We start from the raw sequence: 17,634 nt of genomic DNA on the forward strand, positions 1-17,634 counted from the left end.
TGTTTTGGATTTATGTAGGACTCATTCAAGGAAAAACAGATTTTGTTTTCTCCATGATATGTGTGAATACATATATATGGAATATTTCTTATCGGGATATATATATATATGTGTCTACTTCTAATATCTTATTTTTGAATGTTAAAATCTATATAAATCAAAATAAAGGGTAGATTTTGAACAAAACTTAAAGGTAACAGCATTTATTTTTACACAGACATGATGACTACCCTGAGATATAATTGTTCTCAATATAAGCATGGTCAGAGTTCAAAAAAAAATTCAATTTTACAATATCCTAAACATTTGCATCTCTAGTTAAGGAAAAGCATTTAGAATATACAGTTGCTGCATTGCCCTTCTAAAACAACCTCTCTGACACAGGCATTTTAAATAAAATTGGAATTTCAGGGATCCAATGTATACCCCCAAATACATTAATTCCACATCTCTCCCCAAATTAGTGTGGGTTATTAAGCTTTCCTATAGCTACCATATCTTGGGAAGGTCTCAGAGAAACTAGGAAATTATGAATCATAATGTTTAAAAAATCAGATTTAAGGCAAAATATCTATTACAAAAAAAGTATTTTTATGACAATTTTAAATAAAGACAAGACACAACTCTCCACTTGCATGATCCTGTCTCACTCACCTCACCCTAATCTCAGCCCCCAGTCCAATAAAGCTTTATTTACAAAAACAGGTACTGGCCCACAGGTCAGTTTGCCAATTTAGTTTCTTAAAACATTGCACTAAAATAAGATTTAACTTGATTACCGAGTTTTGGACATTCTTAAATTTTGTGCTGTAGGTCACTCCCGTGTGTCAGAAGTCTCTGAAAGTGAATGATTACTGCATTTCTATTCCCACATTCCTCATAAAGCCTGCCTCACTTTACAAAGAGACACAGACACCTAATACTTATATATAACACCTTAAAGTAATAAGCAGTTACCCATTTCAATTCATTTCAGTCCAAAAAGTATTTCCTGGGGGTCTTTCAACTCTTCTCAAGCCAGCTGCCTGGTGTGCCTGCACAATACTCCAGCAGTTAAGTTTCCTGTAGCAAACAGGCAGCTGGAGAGGACTGACAATTATAACTGGCAACTATCATAATGGTATTAAAGTTATATAAAACTACAAAGAACAATCTTGGTAAGTTTTTTAAATATCCTCTGAAACTATTTCACATCTGGAATGGCTAAGTTGAGATGATCATCACAGGAAAATTAAGTCACCAAAAATAATGTGATAGTAAACTATTACAACATACAGCATTTTATATCAACGATGTTAAGCTAATGGTAGAAGTGCAAAAGTCTCAACTCTATCACCATTCAGTCTGGAATAAATAAAAACTTATGACAGAACAAATTAAGGAGTGAACAATTTAATACCATAATTAGTAGTGAGAAAAATTAGTAAATTAGTAGTGAGTAAAAATCAGTAATTATTGAAGAAACCACATGTTTAATGTATTAACTGTAGCTATTAAAACTATATTATATTATTTTGTCAGATTATGTAATGAGTGAAATTTTTTCATAGTAGAAGATACTTCCTGGGAGGAAGATTAAGTTTTTGGGAAGCCTCATTATTTAGGCCACAGTTCACTGTACATCAGTTTCGTATTATGGTTTGTACACAGGGAGGTCTAATTCAGTTGTTAAAGTAGGTTTTTAAAAGAGCTTGATGAGGTGTCAAAAAACAATATTTAGCAACTGGTAATTGCAGGGCACTGAAAAAATCTGGAGCCTCTATGCCTCCCAGGATCATGTGAGATTTTTAAAGATAGACATGGGAAAATTAGGGTGTCCCTCACAGATACCAGAATCCTCTGACAATAAAGACTTACACCCACACTCAGAAGTCCTCAGAATAACAGGTTATTTCCAGAGTATTTTCAGGAATACCAGCATTTGCTAGATGAGGCAAGTCCATTCATGACTATGGAAATCCTTAAAAAAAAACCTGGAATGCAGACCCACCTAAATTATTAAGGAGTTTTCTAACCTTTCATGGTGTAATACCAGGAATACTCTTATTCATTCATTTATTAATTACTTACAAAATATTAAATACCCATACTGTAATGATCATTGGGATATACTTCCACTTACATGCCTTATATTTTATTAGGGAAGATATTAAATATATACATATAAACATATATGCATATGAAACTAACTCAAAGTTGGGTCAAATGCTATGAAAGAAATTCACAAGTGGCCAAAAATATTACTGGGGACAGGAATCTCCTTTACAAAACTAGGGAAGCCCTCACTGAGGAGGTACATTAGCAACAACCTGAAAGAAAAGGAGCCAGCCTTGAGAAGTGAGTTGGAAAAGAACATTCCAGGGATGGCAAGTTACAGTATGTGCAGAAGAATTTCCTGGAGAGGAATAGAATTTGGCATATTCAAAAAACAGATAGAAATCCATAATAGCTGGAATATATTGGGGAGGGCAGTACCTGTCTCACACTCACACACACATACATACATACATACACACTCCAATCTCCCTGAAACACACAGCATGCAAAATTATAATGAGGTGGATACAGAGCTATAAAAACTATCAATAATTAGCATTCAGAATCATAACCTTACAAGGTTAGTTTGCATACCATAAAATTTACCTATTGTAAGTATCAGTTCAATGATTTTTAATAAATATATAATTGTGCAACCATCACTTAACTAGTTAAAACTTTTCATCACTCCAAAAAGTTACCTCATGTCCTTGACAGCTAATCTCCACTATTATCTCCTGCCTCACGCAGCTAGTGATCTGCATTTTTCTTCACAGATTTTCTTTTTCTAGAAATTTCATGTAAATTTAATTATGCAATATGTAGTCTTTGTTCTGGCTTCTTTCACTTAGTATAACCTCTGTTGTTTCATGCATCAGTAGTAGTTTGTTACTTTTTATTTCTGAATTGTAGTCCATTGCACAGGTATACCACATTTTCTGTACTCATTTGCCAGTTGATAGACACTTGGATTGTTTCCAATTTGGGACTATTATGCATAAGTTGCTATAAACATTGGTCAACAAGTCTTTACATGAATACAACTTTGGGGTAGATACCTAGAAGTGAAATTGCTTGGTCAAATGGCACTCTATGATTAACTTTTTAAGAAGTGTCACATTGTTTGAGTCGTATGTTTTTAAGTCCTTGCTCACAGACCACTTTTGGAGGATAACAATGATGAGATAGCCTGCTGGAATACTTGATGAAATCTGTAGCCATACTCATCTCTTTCCAATCTCACACTGTAATATCACAAGGAACCTGGATATGAAAATAACAACTATTGCTATTTACAAATGGGAAAGTTCAAGAGAGTGAAAACAAAATAGGCAGCCTATGAAAGGTTCCTGTGGACATTACCCAAATAATAATTTTTAATGATTCTCACAGTTCACTACATTACACTGAGACTGTCATAGAGAAAATTCTGTTCTAATTATTGGAACTAAGGTTTGTATAGATCCACCCAGCTTGGAAAGGTACTTTGTGCTAATCAGAAATATGCATCCACCATGAGATCAAAAGTATAAGATTCTCTATTCTACTAATAAGAATCATTTCCATGACATTAAGTTATTTCTATCTGCCCATCACCTACATCTGAAAAAATGGACTTTCCCATGGTATCTGCAGAATTTAAAAGGTAAGTGAAAAGCTAAATGGGGTTAGTAAAGCGTGGCAAAACTAATGAAGACAATGTGCAATGACTTTCTATATGAGGCAGAAACATGCACAACGCATAGAGAGAAAGAAACTAAAAATATCTGATGTTGTTATAAAGGAAAGCAGAGCCAAAAGCAATTTGTCTGTGCTTCTTTCCCATCTGTGTGGCTCCTTCAGTTAAACAGCCAATGTAGTCAAATCTGATTTGCTTTCCTGTTACAAAAGTTGTGGCTTAACTGGAGCTGTGCTGGAATGTCTAGATAAAGACATCTTTACATAAATACTGTATATACATCTATGTTTTACACATATGCTTTCTACATGTGATTTTTGTACACACACCCTGTCTTCTCATCTTCAGGTAATATATTAGCCGATGAAAACCATTTAAAGGGAAGCCTTTCTTCCAAGGCTGCGAGAACTGTTCTTTCTCCTAAACTTGACTGTAACATTAGAAAAGCTACAGAGACAGTTATAACCCTGTTCACAAAACAGAAAAGAAAGTGGTTGTCTCCTGTATAGTCAGGACTGGAAGAAATAAACTGAAAACTTAAAAAATATCCCTAGGCAGGTAGGAGGTATATGTACTCCTTGTCCATCAGACTGGGGACTAAAAGGCTAAGTGGTTTGTCTGTTATTAGGTGCTTCCCATGAGGAGTCAAACATGACATCCAGATAGCCTTTCCTTCAGACTAGTGCTCTAACCAGCTGACCACTCTAGCTATAAACATTTGCCCTGGCTGTATTTTCCCACTCCTGGATGATTGTCTGCCTGGCAACAAGATGACAGAAGCACTAAGCCAAAATATCCTTATGTGGGCATAGCTGCCTCTTCATGGCAGAGCCAATTTGGACCCCATCCATTGGCAGGGATGTCCCAGAAGCAGCCAATTTTAGTTCAGCCTCTTTAAAACTCTGGATTGTAAACAAACAGTAGGATTTTCCACGGTGGAAGGGAGAATAATGAGACGAAGGATGCAGAAGAGAGCGGGTAGGTGAGGCTAGCACCTAGTTCACCAGAGAAATTAATGAGCTGAAAACTGTCAGGGACTCTACCATAAGCCCCCAGATCTCTTAATTTTTAAAGTCCATGAACTGCATGCAGCTCTTCCCACCTTTTCTTTCCTATACTTTTAAATTTCCATATCATTGCTTGTTTTTCTTTCCTTTCTTTTCTTAGTCTCTCTTGATATTTGAAATAGTAAGTCAAATTTGGACATATCTAGTAGGCGGCTGCTGGTTTAGTAGTGAGGGGTAGTTGCTCTAATTGCCTGGTTTGCATAGCATTCATATGATTTCACAAACAGATCTTTCTAGGTTAAATGTTCTCAAAAAAATCACAATTGATCAGATTCAAAATAATTTAAGGCAGATCCAGTCATATCACTTCCATGAGTCTACGCCTTCTAGACTCAAGCACAACTTTGATATGTATGTCTTACATGTCATACTGCTCTGCAATGTGATGGAGTCAAAAGAGAAAGGCACTTAGAGTCGGATGGCCAAGTTAGGGTTAACAGCCTCATTACCTACAAGCGTTCCGTTGGTACAAAGGCAATATACTTGGTTTCCTCTTAGGGAAATGGAAATAATAATAACAATTACTTTACAGGATTGGTGTAAAAACGAAACAACTGTCTGCGCCCAATGCAATAGCTATTATAGTTGTTGTTAGTTATATTAACTTATTAGTATGCTGTTGATCAAAATGAATGTGAAATTGCTGATGACCAGCTCACAACAAGGATATGATAAAAAATCATTTCAATTTGGTATCAGTGAGGTACCTGTGGTCAATAATGTCATCTTTTCTTAAAATTTAATGCATAGAACACTGTCAATTACAATGTAAAAAATACAGGTACCCAGTACCTTCCATTAACTGAGAAAATATAACATGATGAAAAGTCACCATGAATTAAGGATCACTTTTAAATGCATTTGATTTTATTGATCACAGCAGCGTTTAGAAAAAAGCCACAATTTTCATGTACAGTTTCACGTTACAGATATTTATTCAGATTACCAAAAAAAAAAAAAAAGCTTGGTGTACATATGGATTTGTGGGCCCCATCCAATAACTCCGTCACTCCTCATGGTCCCTTGGCATACAGGCTAGGAATCACCAGTGTTGGTTAAGGTCAAAATAGACAGGAGAGTCTTACACATACTAGCTTTGCTTGCCAAGTCGAAATGCTAACCTGCTCTTTCCCAGGATTTTAGAAAAGCATTTGAAGACATTTCACAAGATAAATGGAAATGGGATAAACACAAGGCCTTAAAAAAATATACTTCTGGTGCATTTATTAAGCACTTGGATCTGATGCATGACACCTGCTTGAAACTCAAAGAATTATCACAGGCTTTGCCGAGGAAGAAAAGACAAGAATTATGACTGCACACAGGCTCATACTTCAGCAAGTCAATGTTTTTAAATCAATGAAAAACAATCCAGTGATTGTGTTTTCTTCAAAGAGAAAGCAATGTAAGATGACATACAGTATTTCAAGCTGTTCAAATTACTGATGGCAGAGTGGCACGATATATATCCATTAAAACCAAATAGTTGTTTCAAAGTATGTTGGCCAACAGAGATAAATAGTGCCTCTCTGAAGCAAATACAAAATGATTTCTTTACTCAGAATTTTGGGCTCTATAATGCTTTCAACTGAAAGTACCTCTTGATTATTTTGGGAATCTTTATTTTGCACCTTCATTCAGAATCTCTTGAGTTAGCCCACCAAACTCATTTTCTACATCAACGAAGAGGCATATGCATTAGGTATCAAAGCATGCATATTTCTGTAATAGGTTCTCTGGTGGTCTCATACATATTGATAAATTGATCATATTGAATGAGCTAAACGTGAATGAGTAAAATGTGTTAAATTCAAAGTCTACTCTCCCAGGAGTATTACATCATCAATAATACCTCCAGGCTGAAAATTAATGGGCCATGTTTAAGTGCACTGTTATTTGAGAGAAAGAGGTACGTGCAATTTATCTTTCTTGATTCTTCTTTCAACAGTATTTTCATTAATAAACTTAAAAAAAAACTTTGATATATAAAGTACTAAATCACCATCTATTTGTCCTCAAGGCCTTGCATCCTCCTAATCAGTGAAAATAATCCTCTCTTCTTTATCTGTCTAGAAACTCCAAGGTAGCTAATGTGGGACCACAGAATATTGACCAATCAAGAGCATATACAAATTTTAGGTGTTCAAAACATAAATAAATTTCTTTCATACAAGTATTTTGTAGAGTTGATGATTTTAAAATGACCTTAGTGCTATTCCAAGTTCTGTCCCTCCCAACTGTAATCTATGCCACTTCTCATAAGACATGGCCTAAAAAAGAGAAATATTGTAAGTTCCTCACAACTGGAAAAAATTACTCTTTCTAATTCCTCCTACTATACCCCCCTTGAAAAACTGACCATCATAATAAGTTCAGAATTCGGGGTTCTATTTTCATCAGAAACCTAGAAAAATGCAAGAGATACTCATGAATTATGCTTGATAAAGACACCAAATAGAGAAGTGCTTCTGGAAGACCAGAATATAATATGACATTTTTAAATAAAAGGTTAAAAAAGTATATGTATAAAGTGGATAATTGCTGGTTCCTAGTCTTTATAAAGACAACCATACAGGATAATGAAAGATGTGAAAATGACCAATGTTTGTACTGGAAAATGGTATAACTATCTCTATGTCTTAGTAGACAAATTGACCATTAGGAAGCAACATACTCTATGGCTAAAACGACACTGTGGTATATTTAAAGGAATGTAAACTTTTAGCAAAGGAATTGGTCAGAAAATAACAATACTGTTTCTAATTCTTAAACTCTGCAATTTGAGATGATATTTTGGAGTCATGGCATAAAATATTAACCAAGAATGTTAAAATTTGGACAACAGAAAAAACAGATTTTAAATTCTAATCTCAAATTTAGTAATAATGCTGATGTACCTAAGTTGTTCTCTATGAACTGCCTGTTTTTTTCATTTTCACAGTCCTGCGCTCATACTGATGTCCATTTATGCTCAAGATCATAGAGCTGGAAAGTACCTAAGCCAGGAGGATTTAGATTCAGGTATGCCTAACTTCAAAATCTGTGACCCTAACTACTATAGCATATTGAACAATGAAATCTTGGTCTTACCTCTAGACCTATTTCTCCCTAAGTCTTCTCTATAATATATAGTAAAGGAAGCATCACCCTTGAATTAGTCAAGCCTTAACGCTAGGCATTACTCTTGACTCCTGTCTTTCACTCACACTCCACATTTAACACATCAGCAAGACCTGTCAACCTCCCTCTTAAAGAAATCTTTTTTCTATGTTTCTACCTTCACCATCCTATCCTGAGTCATCATTTTCTCTCACCTGAATACTCAACATCCCAACTGGTCTTCCTGCTTCCATTCCTGCTATCATACACAGAAAAGTTGGTAGTGTTTTAAAAATGTCAATCAGATCCAGCTCTAGATGCTTCCCTCAATGCTTAGAATAAAATCTTAAGTTTCTATACTAGCATACCAAAGCCCTGCATCAATTGGTCCCTCCTTCTCTCCCCAACTTCATCCTCTAGACTCCCTCGATCCAGTGAGAAACAGACATTAACATGCTAAGTTTATCCCTATCTGTAGAGTCCTTGCACTTGTTCTTACCTCTCCCTGGAATACTGCTCTCCCTCTTTGCCTATGGCTGGCCCTGTATTACATTCAGATCTCAATTTGGAGGTGACCTCTCCCAAGAAATGCCTTTCCTGACCCAAGTCCAAAGCAGCCAGCCAGTGACTCTCTATTCACTTCACCTTATTCTAATCTCTGCCCACATTTCTCACACTTGGCATTTTCTTGGTTTTATTGGTTCCTTTACTGTTTTTCTCCCCTCAAAAGAATATAAGGTCTATAAGACATTGTCTAATTCACTGCTGGAGTCCCAGTGCCCCACTCACTAGATGCCCAGGGAATATCTGTTAAATGAATCATGAGTGAAGAGGGCTGCTGCTTGCATATGGAGCATTTTAACTGACTGCCTGCACAGAATGATTCAATGATGTCGACAGTGATCCTCCTCCCTCCTCCCACTCTACTTTATCCAATTTATAGATACTGAAACCCTGTGATTAAAACCTCAACCTAAGAAAAAATGCTCTTTGTTAAAATTGACACCATCCCCCAATGGGTTACATTTTAATCTTTAGCAGTCATTTACACCTCAATGTGAGTAAATTTAACTAGTTATATATCTTAAAAAAGGGATGAGGAAAGAAAAAAAAATGAAGGTATTAAATGACTGAAAGTGAGGAAAAGGGGAACTAGAGCTTCAAGACACACTTATGATTTCAAAGACTGTCCCGGCTTCTGTCCTGAGTAGGAGCTTTGCCTAACAAGTGAGTTCTGATGCAGACTCAATGTTTCTTAGAAACAGTCTTCAATTACTGACAAAAGATGGCCATCTGTTCTGATGCTAAAGCCAGACAAAGGGGAAAAGAATAAAATGCAGTACAGAGGGTTTAGAGTAGATATGAGGAAGGATGCCTACACAGAAATGTGGGGAGTTATACAATGGAATAAGTTTCTGGAGAAAAATAGTTTTGAATTTCCTTAATATGGAACTCTTTAGAACTAATTCAGATTTGTATCAGAAAAGGATATTTAAGAATTATTCCTGAAGTCAGGAAAGTGGACTTTATTTCTTTGTTCTTGTGAGTGATATCATTTGATATAGTGAATAAAGATATTCAAAAGATCTTAAACAATTAGAAATCCAGGGTGAAGACTGCATAATGGCAGACATAATGTATGCAGGACTGTCACTTCTTGCTGCAGCAGAATGGAGACCAAAAACAATCTGAGCACATTAGGGTTTTTTATTCAATTACTTGTATCAGAAGTCACTTCTTGTAAGTTGCCTGAGTGGTCGGCAAGGAGAGTGCCAGTAGAGGGCACAAAGTAGGAAGGGCACCCATGGTTTATCTTTTATTTTTCCAACTTTCTCCATACAGTATTTCTCCTTTCTTCAAATCTTCTTTCATTTGAGTATCTAACGAACCTTCAATCCATGGAAGTTTGTGTCTATGATGCAAAATTTTCTTCTGCTCTGCTAATTTCTACATGCACTCTATATTCTTAATCCAAACCAAAGCTCCGAAGAATGGTTCCAAGTTCTCAAAGATCCCAAGAGCAAGGGTCTACTTATTTTGGTTCTGAAGCTCCAGAAATTTTGTTGTTCTTGTTGTTAATGGTATACTTTCTTTTCTAAAAGGATTTTAATATACTGATGTTTAGCGTATTGCATCCCATCTACATGACTATTTTATGACTAGCTACTTAGGTTACATTTGATCACATTCTAAGTACCCGAAGGCCAAATGATGTCCAGCATGTTCTCTGAATCAAACTTTTACAGTAGTTGTCATCAAAAAGCTTGTAGTTGTGGAAATACACTGATCAGAAAAAAAACTGTCCAACAGACAATGCAGGCTGGTCTGACTAAAGAACATCTTGCAACAGTATATTATCAGTGCACATAACATAAATATGCTCTGGAGGATTTTTCATTTATCTCTGTTATTGCATTTTACATTCTCTACAGATTCTTAAATTGATCAGCTCATGAACATAACAGAGTAGCTTAAGTTAAAAATTCATTTAAGAGCTTCCCTCATGGCGCAGTGGTTAAGAATCCGCCTGCCAATGCAGGGGACATGGGTTCGAGCCCTGGTCCAGGAAGATCCCACATGCCGTGGAGCAACTAAGCCTGTGAGCCACAACTACTGAGCCTGCGCTCTGGAGCCCGCAAGCCACAACTACTGAGCCCACGTGCCACAACTACTGAAGCCCGCGTGCCTAGAGCCCGTGCTCCACAACAAGAGAGGCCACTGCAACGAGAAGCCCGCGCACGACAATGAAGAGTAGCGTCCGCTCGCCACAACTAGAGAAAGCCTGCGCGCAGCAGTGAAGACCCAATGCAGCCAAAAATAAATAAAAATAAATTTTAAAAAGTTCATTTAAAAAGGAGAAATAATTATAAAAATGATGAATCAAGTTATACTCCTTTGTACTCAAAAGCATAAAAGTTATGTTGAAAAGTAACACAGTAAACAAAGGGATACATTTGTTACTCTTAAATATAACATGAGAAATATAGTTTCAATAAAAACTCTTCCTCATTTTTAATGTATGTTACTTGAATTTTATTTTTTATAGTTTTGTTTGGGCTTAATTTATTATCTTTAATTTCATAGTCGTACAAAATGTATACTTTGTTTTCTTCTGTACAATATTTAAGAAACTTTATATTGAATATAATTAAAGTCAACTATGACGGTCAAAGAGATGTTTTCCTGTTTTGTTTGTCTCTGCTTTTTTCTTTAAAAGGTGGTGGTAAATAATCTAAGATCACAAATCACTAGAATAACTGAGCCCTGTACGTGTTAAAAGGCAAATGACTTGATTACTTGATTAAAATAACCTACACTAACTCCAGACAGTTACCATGATTTTTAAAGAAGTCCTGGTCTCGGAACAAATCTTCGCTTAGTGTTTCGTGCCTTCAAAGGCATCCTATGTGCAACCTAACTCAGGGCTGTCACCAACTACTTCCTTGTACTCCCACACACATCAAAAGGATGTTGATAAATCACATCTACCTGTTATAACTGGAAGAACATCCAGGACCACTCTGCCACTAAACATGAGTTAGTGGTTGTCACTGATTAGTCAGTTTTTTAACCACAAGATTTTGCAGACATATTTGTCCATTTGTGCCCAAGTTTTAAGCACCTAGACTTTTATGATACAAGAAATTTTATTATCTAAGAAGTTAGAAGACTGAGCTCTTAATATTAACAAGTTAATAGAAGAATTTAGATACGTATTCAAGCAAAAATCATAAAAAGCAGAGAAAGCAGAAATTAACGTAAGAAAAATAAAATGTGGAAAGAGTTCAGTGAAGTGTGACATGATTTGTGGCCTGTGTAAATGAGAATAAGAGATACTCCATGGTGGAGGGAGCATTTGTGCTGAGACCTGAATGACTGAAATAGGAAGATAAAGAGAAAGGGCTCTCCAGGTGAACTGGAATAGCATAACAAAAATATGAAGGTAGAAAAGTATTGGGGCATGTCCTCTAGTGGTGAGTTATACTGCTGTACTGAAGAATTAAGTACCCAGAGAGAGGCAACTTGGACATGAGCAGAAAAGACAGACTGCGGGGTGACATGGTAGACGTTCCTAAATACCTTGTTAGGTTTGAGCTTGATTTGGGAGACCACAAGAAGCCAATAAAGGGTTGTGAAAATGGGAGTACTGGGCAAGATTGGCTTTAAGGTGACGGGCAAGACTCCAAGGTAGTGGTTTTCAAAATGTGGTTTCTGGACCCACAGCATCAGCATCACCTGGGAATCATTAGAAATGCAAATTACGGGGGCCTCTTCCCAGACCAACTGAATGTGAACCCCTAGGGATGCAGCCCAAAATTCTATGTTTTAACAAGTCCTCCACGTGATTCAGATACAAGCTCAAACCTGAGAACCACTTCTGTAAGGTACAGAATACACTGGAAGGGAAAAGATCGGGAGGTCCAGCGTCCACCACGAACCAAGTGAACACTTTTGGCATTTGTTAGTCTTTCCCACCATTAATTAACGAGAAGTGATTTATTGAAAAGATAACCCTTAGCTCGATCTATACATAAGTCTGTAAATATGAAAATGAGCTAATGGCACTAACTTTCCCCTTCTACTTTAAAATTTTAAATTCCATCAAAGGAGAAGAGAGAGAATATTCTGCTGCGTGACCATTGAAATTAGCATAGTAAGTTTTGCATGAATTTGACAATCTCTGTTATTAATAAATCTAGAACTACCAAAACTCTCTTGCTAAATTCCAAATCTATTTGGTCTTATTTGTGCATTATTTTAATTTTTCATTATATATTGTGCCATTTAGTATTCTCCATGATTGTGTTTTCAGTGAACAGATGCACTACGGTTTCGCTGTACCAAATTCTATGATCCATAATTAGATGTCAATATGTTTTCTTTATGAACTAAATACATTTTTAGTTACTTGGACATTAATTAAAATCACATGCTGGATTGTTACATCCTTTCAACACATTTTTGAGGAAATATTTTTGGTTTACTTGAATGCTTTAAAACATTCAATTTCATACTATATAATGCTTTTTCCATAAGAACAAATACTATAGCTAATATATAAATATTAATTACAGAGTTACACCATGAAGCCATTAATGAGGTATAACCATTCACATGCAAAAGCAGACATACGATGAAATAGGAGAAAAGACTGAGTTTTTTTAATTGTTGCTTTTTAAATATACCATGATTTGTATTTTTTTTCATCGCAACCCTAGGAAAAAATAAATGAAAGAAAACTTCAGAATAATAACAAACAATAAGCAATACTGAACTCCCATGGGAATAAAAGCAAATGTAAAAATTCACATACTGATAAAAAGAGCCAGGATAATAAGGTGATACAGAGCTCACACTCATTAGTCATGTTATACTGTACCATTCTGAACATCATCTGAGCTCCTCATGAATTTGTAAGATGCACTCATCTCATGGGAAAATTGAAAACAGGTTTTCCAAAGGGAGAAAACCTTTCTAGTCTCTAACAAAATGCTGGAAAATCTAACCCCAGAAAGTTACTCCACTTATGCCAGGCATTCCCATCTGTTTTTGCAAATGTATGGAATTGGCCAGAGGTTAGAGGAGAAGGAGAAGTAAGCATATATGGAAATTATTCTAGCATGTCTCTGTCATTCTGTCTCTGATACTCTACTATTTCCTCATTTAGAGTTACTGCAGTTCATGTGAAAATTCAGCAGGTATAAAACTCCTCTCAATGCAATTGGTATAATAGAAGCTACTATGTTTCCTAAAACATGTCCAGATTCGGCCTGAAATATAAGGAGACATAAAGGAAAAAGTTGTGAACTATTTGGAAATTTATCCAAAATAATTTCTTCCCTTAGGATTTCTATGGTCTTGTTTCAGGGAATATCACATACGGCAAACTGAGATTTACTTGGTTGTCTGTGAGGTATCCTGAACTATGTGTATCTATACAAAGTGGGATAGGGAATAGCAGCAGGTTCCAAAATCTCAGCATTTTAATGGTGAGATGGCATTATGAGAATACGTTTCAGGAAGGGCTAGCTACAAGAATTGAGCCTACTAGACACATAGCCAAACTTTATCAGTGTTATTTATAAGCAAGCTTAACAACAGAGTTCAAAAGCTTAGAAAAATATTTCTGCCCTGACATTTACAGGAGAGAGCGGTAGGTAATTTTTATTTGTTGATGAGAGATTATTATTTGAAATTTGTCTTAAATGAAGGGGAGCTGCCATGTTTACACTCAGAGCAGAACTCATGTTAGAAAAGCAGAATCTCATGCCCCACCCCAGACCTACTAAATCACAATCTTCAGTTTGACAAGAACCTCCTGGTAATGTGTATTTCACACTAAAGTTTGCAAAGTACTTCTCTAAGGCTTTTGGTTAGTCACAATAATGTGCTCATAGATCATATACTCCACCATATCCAATAACGCCTTAGATATTTGGGTTGAGAGATGACTAGACAAAATATTGGGGACATATGCTAAAAAATATTCATTATATATCTGAAATTCAAATTTAAGTAGATATCCTGTATTTGATACAGCAACCCTACCTGGGATACGCACACTGATTTTTCTCCTTTGCACAATGAAACTTCCTCCAGTCCTCTCTGAGACTAACTTTTTCCACAGGAGCAGCTCTTTTTGGCCTCTGCCCTGTACAACTCCGCATAGTCAGGAGCCACTCTCCTATCTGGCTTGCCTATGCTGAGATCACCCCAATGAAGGAAAATTATTAAAACTAATGGTAACTTTTTAGTTCTCCTCTAAGTTGTACATCAATATTTGCCACTCAAAAAGAAAACAGTCAGACTTCCATTTCTGGCACTGTGGCACACCCACACTCCCACTAAAAAACTTCTAAAATTGTTAATATTTTCTTAAATCTTTTGGTTAATTCACAAGAAATAAGGAATATTCAGACTAAAATCTAAATGAAGGTAGAAAATAGTGTTAAGAGGATCACTGAAGCTAGGTTTCATCCTGAGGGATTTACTAAATTCAGTAAACAATACTTCCTTTTCATGGCCTTGATGGACTCAAGGGAAAAGAGGCAAAGACGAAAGCCTGCTCAGGGTAAGACGTCTAAGAAAAAATTCTTAAATAGCTGTGACACCAGAGGTCCAGCCTTCATAGCAAAAGTGAAGTTAAAGATATTCCCCTGAGATTTCATAAGCAAAAACTACTTTTTACATCAGTTTGTAGCATAAATTCACAAATGTAGGTACTCTAAAAATTTGAAGCCAAAAAAACCTGAATTTACGTTGGTCCCAAACTAGGTAATACACACAGATACCACACAAAGTCAAATGGAAATTCTCTCTTGTGTACCTACCTTCATCCTAGACTACAGATGAGATTCTAAAGAACACAAGATCATACATAGTTCAAGTTGCATAACCCCCCCAAGAGACATCAAAAGGTAAAAGAAATATAAAATTAGCAGGAATGGATTTATCAATATAAAATATTAAATACATACATCTATTTTTAAAATAAAATGAATATTAAAATATGAGCAGAAAATCAGTAGATTATTAAAGTAACCAAGCAGATTTCAAAAAGAACCAAAGAGAACTTATGAAAATAAAAATAAATTAAAATTAAAAACTTAGCAGATAGATTTAATAATTGATCAGGGATAGATTAACAAAAATAGATCAGGGATACATCAATAAACTGATGAGCAATATAAACGAAAACCCCTAAAACTCTTTGACCCCCCTCAAAAGGTCCAATCTTCAAAGTAAATGCAAAGTTAAAAATATAAATAAAGGCCAGCTTTCACATAGGTTGACAGTCTTAATTCACACAACTTCTATGCTCTGAAAAACTCAGCCTAAGGTTTGAGTTTGCAGAAACACATACAGAAGAAGAAGAAGAGAAAAACTAACAAGGTATACACAATATTTCAAAAGAAAATTTCTGAGAATTATCTGATACAAATGAAAGATGTCAATCCACATATTCAGGAAGCCCCAAATTTCCCAAGTTAAAAAAATGAAAAGAAATCTTTAAGCAGACTCACCACAGTGAAACTTTAGAACACCAAGACAAAGAGAACATTTTTATATGAATTAAAAACTCAAATTATTTTCCAAAGAGTGAAGGATAGGCTGATAGTTGACTTAAGGCCAATATTCAATGAAATTATATGTTCAGTGTGAAGGGAAAAAATTTTTTTTAATTTTTTTAACAGCAGATTCTTTTTAGTTATCTATTTTATACACACTAGTATATATTGACATAGTGTATATATGTCAATCCCAATCTCCCAATTCATCCCACCACCACCACCACCACCCCCTGCTTTCCCTTGTTGGTGTCCATACGTTTGTTCTCTAATCTGTGTCTCTATTTCTGCCTTGCCAACCAGTACATCTGTACCATTTTTCTAGATTCCACATATATGTGTTAATATATGATACTTGTTTTTCTCTTTCTGACTTACTTCACTCTGTATGACACTCTCTAGGTCCATCCACATCTCTTCAAATGACCCAATTTCATTCCTTTTCATGGCTGAGTAATATTCCATTGTATATATGTACCACATCTTCTTTATCCATTCATCTGTCGATAGGCACTTAGGTTGCTTCCATGACTTGGCTATTGTAAATAGTGCTGCAATGAACATTCGGGTGCATGTGTCTTTTTGAATTATGGTTTTCTCCGGGTATATGCCCAGTAGTGGGATTGCTGGGTTATACGGTAATTCTATTGTTAGTATTTTAAGGAACCTCCATACTGTTCTCCATAGTGGCTGTATCAATTTACATTCTCACCAACAGTGCAAGAGGGTTCCCTTTTCTCCACACCCTCTCCAGGATTTGTTGTTTGTAGATTTTCTGACAATGCCCATTCTAACCGGTGTGAGGTGATACCTCATTGTAGTTTTGATTTGCATTTCCCTAATAATTAGTGATGTTAAGCAGCTTTCCATGTGCCTCTTGCTCAACTGTATGTCTTTGGAGAAATGTCTATTTAGGTCTTTTGCCCATTTTTTGATTGGGGTCTCTGTTTTTTTCATATTGAGCTGCATGGGCTATATATATATTTTGGAGATTAATCCTTTGTCCGTTGATGCGTTTGCAAATATTTTCTTCCATTCTGAGGGTTGTCTTTTTATCTTGTTTATAGTTCCCTTTGCTGTGCAAAAGCTTTTAAGTTTAATTAGGTCCCATTTGTTTATTTTTGTTTTTATTTCCATTACTCTAGGAGGTGGGTCAAAAAATATCTTGCTGTGATTGATGTCAAAGAGTGTTCTTCCTGTGTTTTCCTCTAAGAGTTTTATAATGTCTGGTCTTACATTTAGGTCTTTAATCCATTTTGAGTTTATTGTTGTGTATGGTGTAAGGGAGTGTTCTAATTTCATTCTTTTACACGTAGCTGTCCAGTTTTCCCAGCACCACTCACTGAAGAGACTGTCTTTTCTCCACTGTATATCCTTGGCTCCTTTGTCATACATTAGTTGACTATAGATGAGTGGGTATATCTCTGGGCTTTCTTTCCTGTTCCATTGATCTATATTTTTATTTTTGTGCCAGTACTATACTGTCTTGATTACTGTAGCTTCGTAGTATAGTCTGAAGTCAAGGAGTCTGATTCCTCCAGCTCTGTTTTTTTCCCTCAAAATTGCTTTGGCTATTCAGGGTCTTTTGTGTCTCCATACAAATTTCAAGATTTTTTTTTTTCTAGTTCTGTAAAAAATGCCATTGGTAATTTGATAGGGATTGCATTGAATCTGTAGATTGCTT

This window comes from Eschrichtius robustus, chromosome 2, assembly GCF_028021215.1.
Source record: "Eschrichtius robustus isolate mEscRob2 chromosome 2, mEscRob2.pri, whole genome shotgun sequence".
In the NCBI taxonomy this organism is placed as follows: Eukaryota; Metazoa; Chordata; class Mammalia; order Artiodactyla; family Eschrichtiidae; genus Eschrichtius; species Eschrichtius robustus.